This window comes from Lepus europaeus, chromosome 6, assembly GCF_033115175.1.
Source record: "Lepus europaeus isolate LE1 chromosome 6, mLepTim1.pri, whole genome shotgun sequence".
In the NCBI taxonomy this organism is placed as follows: Eukaryota; Metazoa; Chordata; class Mammalia; order Lagomorpha; family Leporidae; genus Lepus; species Lepus europaeus.
In genome coordinates, this window is record NC_084832.1 from 72,111,519 (window position 1) to 72,125,918 (window position 14,400).

The 14,400-nt window shown below is 35.4% G+C and overlaps 1 protein-coding gene across 5 annotated transcripts in view; it reads right to left on the reverse strand.

Annotated features, from left to right (window-relative positions):
- NBEA (neurobeachin) overlaps positions 1-14,400 on the reverse strand; it is a 731,002-nt gene that overhangs the window by 231,250 nt on the left and 485,352 nt on the right. The window lies entirely within an intron of this gene.

The window sequence follows — 14,400 nt, forward strand, 5'->3', positions numbered from 1 at the left end:
CTGGAAGAGGGGCAACCGGGACAGAATCCGGCGCCCCGACCAGGACTAGAACCCGGTGTGCTGGCGCCGTGAGGCGGAGGATTAGCCTGTTAAGCCAAGGCGCCGGCCCAGCTATTTTTTTTTTTTTTTTAGCAATTTATACACTCGTTTTCTGAAATGACATTCTTATTTCATTACATAAAATAACAGAAAAAGCCAAAAGCCAAACACATGAAAACACTCAGGAAAATTGAAATATTGCAAAATTTGAGCTAGCACTAACATAGCAATCAGTGTAATGCTTAGAAACTATTCATAATATATTTGAATTCCTTTTGGATTTGACAGCTTAACAACTATTTTTATATTTACATGTGAACACCTGCTTTGGTAGATAATTATATATCTAAAATTACCTGACCTGCCAGCACATTTTACACACACTCAGGAGATAAATATTTGTACTTTTTATTTTATTTAATTATTTATTTATTTGACAGATAGAGAGAAAGAGACAGAGAGAAAGGTCTTCCTTCTGTTGGTTTACACCCAAATGGCTGCTACGACCAGAACTATGCCGATCTGAAGCCAGGAGCCAGGTGCTTCTTCCTGGTCTCCCATGTGGGTGCAGGTGCTCAAGCACTTGGGCCATCCTCCGCTGCACTCCCGGGCCACAGCAAAGAGCTGGACTGGAAGAGGAGCAACCAGGACTAGAACCCGGCACCCATACGGGATGCCGGCGCCTCAGGCGGAGGATTAACCAAGTGAGCCATGGTGCCAGCCCAAATATTCGTATTTTTATACTTAAGGTTGAAATTCAGATTGGAGGAAAAAAAACTGTAATGTACTGTGTTCTAGCTGTAGTATAAGGACATATGTATCAAGAACAGAATGAAGTAGAAAAGTATCTTGATATCCGATTCGTTTGTGTTAGATATATTCCTGGAAATGGGAGCCTAATATATCAGTCCTAGATGGTGCTGTCATACAATAGTTCTAGGTGATGTTATGATACTGTGTACACAAGCAACTGCTCTCCAGATCATGTCATGCCTGTGGCTTACATTCTCTCCTGTTACAATTTATAATACTTTTGGTCAATTCTCCAAGGCCCAGGCCATAAGACTTCCAACAGTTCATTACTGCCTGCTGATGTTTGTTGAACTGTTTTCTTGGAAGTGCATCTAGGTGCCATAAAACTTGCATTGTAAAACAGTGCTGGCCTTTTTCGTTTTGCTTTGCAGCATGCATACTTCTTTCTGTCTGTGACTGTAGGCAGCTGTGCTTGCTAAAACATGAACAAACTGATTCAAATAAAAGGCCAAAGAGGTGTAAAAACATGTTAAGAATATTCACATAGTACTAATGGCCATGAAGCATATTCTATTGTCTTACCTGATACTGGACAGCAGCATTTATTAAATTTATTTTTGTAAGATTTATTTATCTATTTAAAAGGTAGAGTGACAGTGAGAAAGAGAGAGGGAGAGATAGAGAAAGAGATCTTCCAACCACTGGTTCACTCCTCAAATGACCACATGGCTGAGGCTGGGCTAGGCTAAAGCCAGGAGCCTGGAACTCTATCTGGGTCATCCATATGGGTGGCAGGGGCTTAAGCCTCCCAATGCACATTGAATCAGAGCTCTGTTATGGGATGCTAGCCTCACGGGCAGTGGCTTAACATGCACCACATCAGCCTGTGGGCAGTAGCATTTAGAGAACATGGTTACCATATAACTTAATATATAAAGTAATAGATTTCTAGACATCTATTTTGATAAGTACTTCAAGGACACAAAATATTATTACAAATCAATGTTGCATTGGAGGTGAGTAAAATGAAATGGGTTACATGTATATTGTTTCACTGGCCCACAGAAGACTTACTTTTGGAATAAAAACTTGAGGACAGAACATTAATGCTTTAGGAATTTATCCTAATTTTATTGGATTTTTTTTTTTTTATATAAAATCAGCACAAGAGTAATCTGTGGTAGTGGTAGGGCCTGCTATCTTTATCACTTACTGCTATTAGGTTGTAACTAACTGGAAAAGGTCCTAGCTTTTCACATAAATAAAAAAAGTTAAATTCAATGATGAATAATCTAGCAGTCTCCCTTGTGGTCTATGAAGCTGTATTTCTAAATCTCTTTACCTGGCTGTTACTAAAGGAACATTCCCCTAACTGAGCTAACTGTATCTTGCTCTTCACCTTCCTCCTATTTGAACAATCCACTTCCTTGAGCCAAACACCTAGGATTCACCCTGTATGACCACCGTCATACTGTATGTCACTGCCCTAGATAAAATCACTGCTGTTTTGATTCAGAGTTTCAGCAGCTGCCTTACTTACACCACCCTCAATTCTTTGTCAGAGTGACTGTAAAACACAAACAAGTTCAAGACATTTCCTGCTAAATATTGTTTATCAACTCATCCCAGTCAACAAGCCTCGATTCAAGGCACATAATGTAGGATAAAATCTAAACACTGCAGTTAGCATGGTTGATCAATGCCTTTTACCCTCATATCAGTTTTCTGTTCTCCTTCATCATTCAACAATATTGGACCATTTGGAGTTTCCGAAATATGCCATGCCCTCACGCATCTTTTGACCTATGCTGTTATCTCCTCTTTTATGCCTTCCTTCTTACTTTGGCTATTCCCATTGGCTCTTCAAAGTTGACTTCCTTCAGGCGACTTTCCTAACCAACCTCTCTGTACTTCCACAGTTTACACGGAATTCAACTGCCTGGTAGAGGTGTTACCTTTATCACTGAGGCTACAGAAATTAGTCCATGCTTCATGGAGAAGACAGACATTTGTTGAACTGAAGGTCAAATCCAGGTGGATTTGTGCCCTCTTTCCTATATGCTTCCACCACACCCCATAAATCCTGCTACGCAGTGGTTTCAGGCAGTACTGCGATTGCTTACATATCTCTGCAATGGCCTGGAAGCTCATGATCCTGGGTAACTGGAAACATGTTTTTGTCTTTATAGTCTCAGTACTTAGCACACTGCCTGGCACAGAGAAAGTTGTTGTAAATCCTGAAATACACTAAGACATAACAGTTACCTCTGGAGATTTCTACATCTCAAGTTCCCAGGATATCTCAGCAAACTGAAGAATCTATGTACATGTGAAAAAGAATGTAGTTCTTTATATGAAAACCAGTGAAGCTTTGTGTGAGTTAGCCTAATGAACCAAGTTTTCCTTGTACCATACTCATGTGTAATCTGCTTTGTCAGGAACATGAAGAAGCAGCTTTACATCATTCTTGGGTGACTAAAAATCTACTAGTAAAGAAAATGTGGGAGAAGGAAACTGAGCTCTGGAGTGTTTGTCTAACTTTTATTACTATCCCTTCCAGTTTCAAAGCAATAATTGCCTTTTAGTTTTAAAGACACACAGTCAACTGCTATATAACAACACACTGAACTTACCATCCCTGCCGAACTGTTCAGTTCGCAGCTCAGTAAACTTCCTGATTTTATGGTATGGCACCAAGCATTTATCTAAATTAAAGTGTATGAGATCTAAAGGTGCTGTTCAATCACAATATCCTTTATGAATTAGAGTTTCATTCATCAAAATTACAGGCAAAAAGAGGTAAGGTCTCAAAGGGCTGTCTCATTACAAGGCTTGTAAACACTGTCCTTAGAAAGAATTGGTTTAACACCCAACAAATCAAAATCTGATTGGGAAGAGAATTTATTTGAGATCATCTATCTTCAGAAGACATGCTGGACTGAGTGCACTCCTTGGCCTCTCCAGCCATTTATCAAGAAATTAACAAGTGAATACCACTAACCACCAGAACACCTTAGATTTCAAAATATGAATTATGTGTAACATCTAGAGGGATAGACATATATGATTATTTTCTATGAAAACATTAAAATGCCATAAAATTTTAGTTTCAAAGGTAAAAATGCCATCAAATTAGTGAAGTCAAATTTAAAATTATACATTAATTTTCACATCATGTGGCAAATATATACTTGAAAATGCTCAATACAGACTTCTTAGTAAATATAATATTTGAAGATTAAATATGAAAATGTTATCTAAAATATGTTGAATAAACTTGAAGTTTCTCTTTCATAAAATTTTTCTTAATAACCAGAGATCCATGTGAAACAAAGTATATTTTAAAAGTGAAATAACAGGGGAACTAAGATGTTTCCAGTGTTCTTACTACACTCTATTATTATCATCTTAAGCAGTTATTTAAATAATCATAAAACAAATTATGAAAATAAAAATGAGAGGCATCAACTTATCTTAATTATATCAAATGATATATCTACCTGAAATGTCCAAAAAAATCAAGGCAAAGAAATTAAGTTCATTAACTCATCATGTTCTTTTCTATTGATAAATATAAACAATATAATGGAAAACATGACATAGCAGTTTATTTTTTGTTGACACTGCAGTTTATTTCTGTTTAAGGAATTATTCTATATTCAACTTTAAACTCTATTAATAAAACTGTATAAAAGAGTAGTTCATAATAGCTATGAATAATCATATAAGCTGATAACAAGCCAGTTTTAGTAGAGTGTTATCTTCTACTTATATTTAATGTGGAATTATGACTTTAATTCAACATTTATCAAAAAGTTATATATACAAGGAGTCTTCAAAAATTCATGGAAAATATGTATTATGAAAAACCCTGGATTTCAGAATAGTTTGGAAATGTATTTACCCTTTAATTCCACAAAATTTTTGAAGTGCCCTCATATGTATGCATATATGTGTGTGTGCATATACATATGTGTACATATCTATTTATACTCTGTTTATATATCAACTACGTAAGAAAACGTTTTCAGTGTCATTTTATCTGTACAATTTAAATGCATGGCTATGACTGACCTCTTTTTATTTATCCCCACTATATTGCTGATTGGGTCTCTTTGCACCTCACATTCCTTAAAAGTTGAGTGCTTTTGTGACCAGGCATGCGGCTCTGTCTCCTATCTGTAAATATAACATAGAAATTCTTCTTTATGGAATTCTCTTAGCTGCCTTGTCCTTCAAGGTTCTTCTTTGTATAATCTTTGTTTTTCATTTTATTTGCTTTTTAAAGAAAATATTTATAGAGAAAAGAATGATTTATTTTTCTTAAATAACCTCATCATTTACAACTTTTATTAATCTGCTAAAAATTTTTATTAATATAAGAATAGACTGCAACAGATCATAATATATTATCACTATTCATTTTGGAGGTTTTTTTAAAATTTAGAAATTCTCTTTCTGGACTTCAATTTCCAGGGCGTTATGTGTCAAATACAGGGGAATGAATGTTTGTTGACTATGCACATGAAACAAAATCTTATTGATACATTCGCCATTTTACATGTACAATTCTTCTTAATTTTCTTTGTAGCTCCTGTATAGTTTCCATACAGACAAGGATGTTAGACTACGTGATTTGTCATTTTTACTTTGGTGTTCCTGTCAGTAGCCAATATGAACATATTTTTTAAACAATCCAGACCAAAGGGTCAGCGTTGTGGCACAGCAGGTTAAGCTACCACCTAGGATACCTGCACTCTATATGAGCATCTGTTCAAAACCCTGCTGCTCCCCTTTCAATCCAGCTCCCTGCTAATGCACCTAGGAAAGAAGCAGATGATGGCCAGAGTTGCTTGGACCCAAGTGGGAGACCAGGATGGAATTTGAGGCTCCTGACTTCAAGCTGATCCAGTCCCAAATGTTGTGGCCATTTGGAGAGTGAACCAGAGAATGGAAGATATCTCCCCTTGTCTGTTTGTCTCTCCCTTTCTGTCTGTAATTCTGCTTTCCAAATAACAAATCTTTAAAAAAAATTCAGACCAGTCTCTTAATTAACTTCAGTTTCCTGATCTATCAATGAGGGATAATGACTGTTTTTCAACCTAACTCAAAGGATTACTGCAAAGTTAAAATGAGACAAAGGATGCTAAAATACTTTGAACTATGTGAAGATTATTTATAGACACTTTCAAGGATGCTTTTTAAAATTTTGATAAAATGAATGAAATAAGAATATTATAAGAGTGTACTGAATATATAATTTAAAACAATAATTTAAAACAACAAGAACGCAGTCAATGCCTCATTATTTATCTTGTAAGAGATTTATGAAAAGTGAGGAAAGAGAAGGCTAATGAGAAGATTTTAAAACTTGAAAAAAATAAACCAGGAATCTAAGGCAAAGCATGAATCTAAGGCTTAGCATATGCCTAATAAACATCAGACATTCAACCAACAATGCGTTCCTTTTTCTCAGCTGGAGTTAACCTTCTACCCTGCTGTCCCGAGTCTGTTTGTATTCATCATAACTGAATATGAACTTTTAACTCCCCCACTAGATTGGATGCTTTCTGAAAACAGGAACTGTAGTTAGTGGCACAGGTGCTAGGTTTTAGTCAGCTTTTTATTACTATCACAAAATATCTGAAAGAAAGTACTTATGAGGGCAACAGGTTTGTTTTGGTTCATAGTTGTGAGGGTTCATGATCTAAACTTAGATAGGTCCCCTGGGTTTGGCCATCTTTGAAGGCCAAGGGATTGCAATGATGGGGTGTGTGTGTGTAGGAATGACCACATGGTGAACTGGGAAGCACAGTGAGTGGCCAGGCCCAGCTTGGTTTATATAACAAGTGCTCTCATGAGAACCACTTTCTGAAGGCATGCTGCCAATGGCCTAAGGACTGCCCTTGGGCCTACCCCCTGAACACATAACAGGTTTAGTTTTCCACTTTCTTAGTACCACTAAACTTACAACTTCAGGTTTTAAGTATTTACATGCATCCAGAAGGCATATCTTGTTTAAACCATAGCCAAGTGTGAATAGCTTACACTTAAAAACAATGTTTTCCTTTAGCCATTTTATTCATTTTAAGGTAATATTAAGTGAAATTACATAAGCATCACCATTTTTGACATGATTATTTTTATACAGATATATGAACAATATGTTTATATTTTCAATATTTTAAGGAAAAGAACTGCTTTCTCTACAAAAGACAATGCATTTAATAAAGACTTCTTTTTAATCTTTGGAAGGATATTGGCAGAATATTTAGTTTTCTTTTAATTTTACCTAAGTGTATTTTCATGAAATTCTAATGTTTCTAAACATTCAGAAATCAGTTTCACAAGATGGCATTATTTTTCAAAGGAGAAATTCTTTCACATAGATACTACTTTACAATATTTTTATCTTATTTAATGAGTTTTGACAAAATCTACCCCTATGTAAATAAGACAAAATGTGCAATTCATTTTCAAATCTAAATATACTTTCTTTTTAAAGCATTATTGACATGAATACTTTGGGAAATTTTAAAATAAAGATGATTTTTCTCATTAAAACTCAAGTCAAAGCAAAAAATATCTACAGACCAGTGCTTTTAGGAATTCTAAATGATATTCAGTTTCCACTCTAAGGAAAAGATTTTAAGATAAATATACCTTCTAACTAATTACATTAGGTATGGTGAACTGATCTCATGCAATAATACATATAAATTAATCTGTTACTGAAAAGTATAATTTTGAACATTTAAAATAAGATGAAAGAATGCTTTTTTTATTCTGAGAAACCTATTTCTCAAAAACATCTCATAGTGGCTTTAGAGTATCAGAGAGAAAAGTAACAGATACATAAATAGCATTTTACTGTTACAACATTTTATTATAAAGTAAATATTTTTCTTTATAAATCAAATGAATTCAAAATTTAATTTTGTGTTTGACCTCACAATACAAACATGGTACTTGTATATCCTTCTTTAGACAACGTAAATGATGATGATATTAAAGGAAAGAATACTAAATTAAGGATAAAAAGACTAAGGATAAAAAAAAGCACCTTCTATATAGATTAGGATTAGAAAAGAGAAGACAGAACTTTCAGTAGAAAAATCCCAATAGTAAAAACTGATGGTAAATAAAAACATTATATTCAAAAGTGGTTAGAAATCTTAAGTATTTCTTTTCTCTTTTATATCTGACACTGTGTTAGTAGGCTTACAATGTCAACGCAAACTCATTTTATGATTGCAAGCATTTCCATAGATGAAATAGACCGCTTTTATTCAAAAGACTGTGTCCATTTGTTATTTCTAACACACATTAGCTAAATATCTGAGTACTTAGTAAGCAAATTTTAAGAATACAGATATAAAATCTGTTAGTTCAAGTCTCAAATTCCTCTTTCCTTACTTGTAGGTATTTTATTATGAATGAATTAGATATAACCGTGATTCCCACTTCATTTCATTTTTGTTGACACAATATATTGAATAATCCAAAATATATATTATCTACACTATTTTAAAATTTAAAAATCCAAGATAGCAGCTTCAGAATTATGAAGATCTTAATTCAGAAATGGAAATCCTTACTTGATGGTAAATATGGCCCAGTGTGGCACATCATTATATTACATACAATTAAGAGTACAGTATCTTTTGCATTTTTATCAAACAGGAACTTGTACAGAATTTTGTTTGTTTTAAATTAGACAAATACTGTATGTTTGCGTAGGTTCTCTGAAAAGCTGGAGAAAAATCTTTCAGTGATCTAGTAAACATGTAGTATCAGCCATCTATCTAGGTATTAATTAAGATTAAGTGGTCATAGAAATTATTCCAGTTGTTAAATTCTTACTCAGAATGGTTATACTTGTATACAATAAATGGAATTTCGGAAAGAAGAGAAGAAAATGGCTACCTAACACCAACAGTTATTGCACAGTGGGAAAGGACATCAAGGACACTTGCAAGTAAAAGAATTGGATCAATATTAACGTGATTTTCATTTCATGCTTCCCCAACTCCAGTAAGCTGACAATATACTCTGATTATGTGAACTGCCTCAGAGTAACACAGAAAAGGTTATTAGAGCAAGAGGTGGAAATGGAATGCACTTTTTATATTGACAGGACTGCTAATAGAGTATACTGATTTTTGAAGATATGCAATGCATTTTTACAATTTGGTTCTGACAGCAAAAATGGAATTTCATTTAGTCCTAATTCAAAATATTCATATGTAAGCAATATTTCTTACAGCAGACCAACAAAGAGGATATTCATAAATGACATTTTAAATGGAAAAATGCAATTAAAAAGGTACTAGAAAATATTATTGAATTTAAGTGAATCACTATGTAAGTATGAAATGTTAACCTAATAATCTTCTTAATGGAGTCAGTGTAGAAAATTGCATTCTGTGCTATTTAAGGGAAATTTGATAAAGTATATTTAAAAAAAAATACATGATGGTAAATGTAGAATCTCTCTGCATTTTAGACTGGATACTACCTGGTGGGATTTTTGAATAGCCATGAAGTTAGGATGATTTTTAATTCTATAAACAGAATTTGATATTATAAAATATATATAAAAGTATACATATATTTCATTATTTATAAAAGTATTTATATTTCATAATATTAAAAGTCACTGGCATAATTACTCATGAAAAAGCAATGTAAAACATATGGAAAATCTGGGCCAGTTTTAATATCATAAAGAGTGGCGACAATGCATTATTCATCTTTGTGACTATCCGAGTACATCACTTAGTGTTTGGTCGCTGTAATGAAATACACATAGAAAAAAACAGCATCAAGTAAATACACCAAAATGGCAAAGATAACTATATTTAGAGGAGTGACTATGGGTGTCCCTTCTTTAACTCTTTCAGCATTTTAAAGATTTTCTGTAATGACCATGTTTCTTTTCTGGAAGAAAGGAAGGAAGGAGGAAAGGAGGGAAGGAGGAGGGAGAACTGAAGGAGGAGGGAGAATTGAAAGAAAAGATACACTAGACAACTTGAAAAAAGTCTTGGAGGGTGAAGAGATTTCCCCAGGTAACAGGTGGCATTAACCTTGGGAATGACACTTAGTTTTTTTTAAATTTAATTTAATTTGTTATTTTATTTTTTTGACAGGCAGAGTGGACAGTGAGAGAGAAACACAGAGAGAAAGGTCTTCCTTTACTATTGGTTCACCCTCCAATGGCCGGCCGCTGCAGATCCGAAGCCAGGAGCCAGGTGCTTCTCCTGGTCTCCCATGCGGGTGCAGGGCCCAAGCACTTGGGCCATCCTCCACTGCCTTCCCGGGCCACAGCAGAGAGCTGGACTGGAAGAGGGGCAACCAGGACAGAATCTGGGGCCCTGACTGGGACTAGAACCCGGTGTGCCTGCACCGCAGGCAGAGGATTAGCCTATTGAGCCACGGCACTGGCCTAGTTTTTGTTTTTAAAGTTTGTCACAAAGTTCAATGTGGAAATTTTTTTTAAAGATTTATTTATTGTTATTTGAAAGTCAGAGTTAAAGAGAGAGAGGGAAAGATACACACACAGAGATCTTCCATCTGTTGGTTCACTTCCAAGATGGCCACAGAGACCGTGACTGGGCCAGGTTGAAGCCAGGAATCAGGTGCTTCTTCCAGGTCTCCTATGTGGGTAGCTGGGGCCCAAGCACTTGAGCCATCCTCCGGTGTTTTCCCAGGCACATTAGCAGGAAGCTGGATTGGAAGTGGGGGCAGTCAGGAATTGAATTGGCACTCATATGGGATGCCTCCATTGCAGGAAGTGGCTTAATCTGCTATGCCATGATGCTGACCCCTGAAAATTTATGTTAAAATATAGGACTAGGAGCTGGCATCATAGCACCTGCCTGCTGGCATCCCATATCAGAATGCTGGTTGAATCCTGGCTGTTTTGCTTGTGATCCAACTTCCTGCTAATGCACCTGGGAAAGCAGCAGAAGATAACCCAAGTGCTGGGCCCCTGCACTCATGTGGGATACCTGGGCAGAGTTTCAGGCTCTTGACTTTGGTTTGGCTCAGTGTTGGCCATTGGAGCCATTTGGAGACTGAAAAAGCAGATGGTAGATCATGTTCTTTTTCTCCTTCTCTGTCACTCTTTCAAATAAATAAAATAAGTCTTAGGCCGGCGCCGTGGCTCAACAGGCTAATCCTCCGCCTTGTGGCGCCGGCACACCGGGTTCTAGTCCCGGTCGGGGCACCGATCCTGTCCTGGTTGCCCCTCTTCCAGGCCAGCTCTCTACTGTGGCCAGGGAGGGCAGTGGAGGATGGCCCAAGTGCTTGGGCCCTGCACCCGCATGGGAGACCAGGAGAAGCACCTGGCTCCTGCCATCGGATCAGTGCGGTGCGCAGGCCGCAACACGCCAGCCATTGGAGGGTGAACCAACGGCAAAAGGAAGACCTTTCTGTTTCTCTCTCTCACTGTCCACTCTGCCTGTCAAAAATAAAAAAAAAAAAATAAAATAAAATAAATTAAAAAAAATAAAATAAGTCTTAAAAAAATGTATGGGACTAAGGGAAATGGGGATAGGATATGTTATGGAGTGGTAAGCAACCAGTTCAGAGACATGGAAAAAAGAGGTAATTAATAAAAAAATAAAAAACAAAAAAACTTCTTAAATTATTTTAAAAATGGGATACCTAAGGGATAATGCTGAGATAGGTTATTTAAAATCACTTCTAAAAAACATTTAAAAATATCTTAAAATAAATGGCATGGCCTACACACTTTGTGAATTATACTAAATTAATCTGTACTGATGTATCCTTATGGATGATAAGCTGTAGGAGTCAGCCAAAAGTAAGCATGTAACTTCACACTGGAGGGAGATGTTCAATAAAGTCCTCACAATTAAGATAATTCTGAATATTTTTACAGTAACACAAACAGTAGCAGCGTGCTCTTTTGGGTTATTCAACACATTGCTTTCATTTCTCTGGTTTGCAATTTCCACAAATAAATATCCAATAATGGCTCTATCAACAATCTTAACAACAATATCAACATGGCACACCACTTTCCTCATTGTCCTGTGTTCCATTATATAGCACCATTCTCCATTCCTGGAAAATACTGTCTGGTGTTGTACATTCACTGTGTCTACAATGCCACCCTCCTACTCATTGGTTTGGGAAAATTTTTACCCATCCTTTTAAGTACAGTTAAAACATAGTTTCTTCAGATAGGCAATCCCCATCACTGAGCTCCCATAGCATTTTAAAGTCATTTTGGTGAAAATATTAATCAGGCTGTATTATAATTATTAAAAATGAAATTGTGTATATGTTTTACCAAAAATTATTCTAAATTAACAGTTATTTAAATTAGTTCCATGCAACTCTGGGAATAAGTCCATAATTTTTTCACTACTTTATCTTTAACAGCATTTGCTGCTCTAAGTGGAAATAAAATGCAAATATACAAAACATATGTCAGAATTTGAAAATATCATACTTCTAGAATTAGTCTATAGAAAACTCCTACCTTAACTGATAAATGATAAGGTTAAATTGTATGTTTATACTTTGAATTAATCAATTATCAATAAATAAGAAATAGCAACTGAGAAATAAGCGCATAGAATTATATTAACGTGTTGCTCCAAGTGCAATAGATAGAACTACTGATTCTGATCCTCAAATGCTTTTTACTTTATATAAAGACACAAAACACCTAAAATAAAAACCAGTACAAAGTGACTTGTTATCAAATTTAAAATATTGAGGCCATTTAAAGGAGTAACTTAAGTTCCTTTATGGCTCCATGTCTTAATAATTTTTATATACCTCCACCTTTATTTCCCGGTTTACCTGGTCAATTCATAATCTTCTTGAGACAATTCATAAATAATTCTTTCTACAGAGCATACCCAGATACAGTAGGCTCAGCGATTCGTGTTTTTCCTGTGCTCCTTTAGGAAATATTTTCTCTTTCCTTATATAAGTGTTAATTCCTTTCCACCATACCCGAGTTTGTCAATAGTGGTAATGACATTTGGGGCTGGATTTTCAGTGTTGTCACTGTGATTGTGGGGAACAGTTAGTGTGGAGTGGGGTATTTTAGCGGCATGCCTGGTCTCTTCCCATTAGATGGCAATAATGCACGCCTGCCTCCAGCCCTGATGAGAACCACCACCCTAATCTGTGTGCTGCTATAAGGCAGAAATTGTCTCAATTTCTGAATCCAATGTCTGGCACGAGCATGGCATGCTGAAGTTATTCAATAAATGCTTTTAAATTAATAAAGTTACTTGACTTCTCTGAAGCTATCTTAGGCCAACAATATGAATCTTCACCATAGAAATGCTTGTTAGAACATTTATTTATGTGAAAAATGCTTTGTAATACTTGTAAAATGAAATTTATAAGCACATCTTATAACTTAGCTTTTATATAATATATTTATATAGAGACTATGAAAACCAAAAGGGGAAGAAAAGCCTATGTTACTAAACTATGACACTGACACCAAAAAGAGTTGGCAGACACTTCCTTGCATGTCTTCCTTTCCTGCTCTTTAAAAAAAAAAAAATTACATCATTAACTTTTCAATAAATTATTTAACCATGACTAGATCATCTATTTCATTCCAAATATGGACATCCTATTAAAAATATACCAACTAAAATTGACTTATCAATGAACAACAATAAAGAGGTCTACTGAATTCTTCATGTAACACGGACAATAGGTTATTATGTAAATCATCTTTTTCAAATGTTATAACAATAAACTCTAAAAAATGAAGTCCAGTAATTTGATAGCTACTTTCTCAATAGTTATATTGCTGCCCAATTTTTTTTGTTCCAGTGCCTCTCTTCTTCAAGACTGCAAGTAGCACATTATAGTAGCCATGCATATACCATCAGAACTAATTTAATTCCAGATTCATTAAAGAGCTGCTTTCTATTCATCAAGGTCATATCTTGATGGCTTCACAAGCTTAGATAAATCAGGTGTTAAGCAGACACATCTCTGAGGAACCTAAGAATGTTCTCATTTGCAGTTCTCAGCATATCTTATTATTTATTGCCAAAGCAATGACTGATTAACTTTGTCATCTTTGCTCCATGTTTTTTTTTCCTCAGGCTGAGCAGCCTGCCCTCTTCTGCGACGCCCGATCAGCCCTATTTAAGATGATGTCTTTGATCACGGACACGGAGGCGCTGGTGATTTGAGGCTTTGATGAAACATTGTTCCACAGTAATCTTATGGAAGGGGAACAGAGGCCTAAATGACAACTGACAGTCAACAAAGAAACCAAGCTTATTAAGATTTTTTTTTACTATTATTTGACAGCCATAAAGTTTAAACACTAGAAATGTACCAGAAGTTGACTAGCCCAGGTTTTATTTTAATATATAGACAACATAAAATTTCTCCTTTTCCAATCATTTCCCCATTAGCTAATGTGTCCTGATGAAGAAAACCCTACAGGTCAGAAGTAGAGTTTATTAAGTTTAAAATATTTCCTTATATTCTTCCATTGCTATGGTCTGTGAAATTCCTGGTAGTCAATTAAATTTGCACTTGTATGAGATTTTGTGATGAGAAAACACCTAAGTAACACATTTAATACAT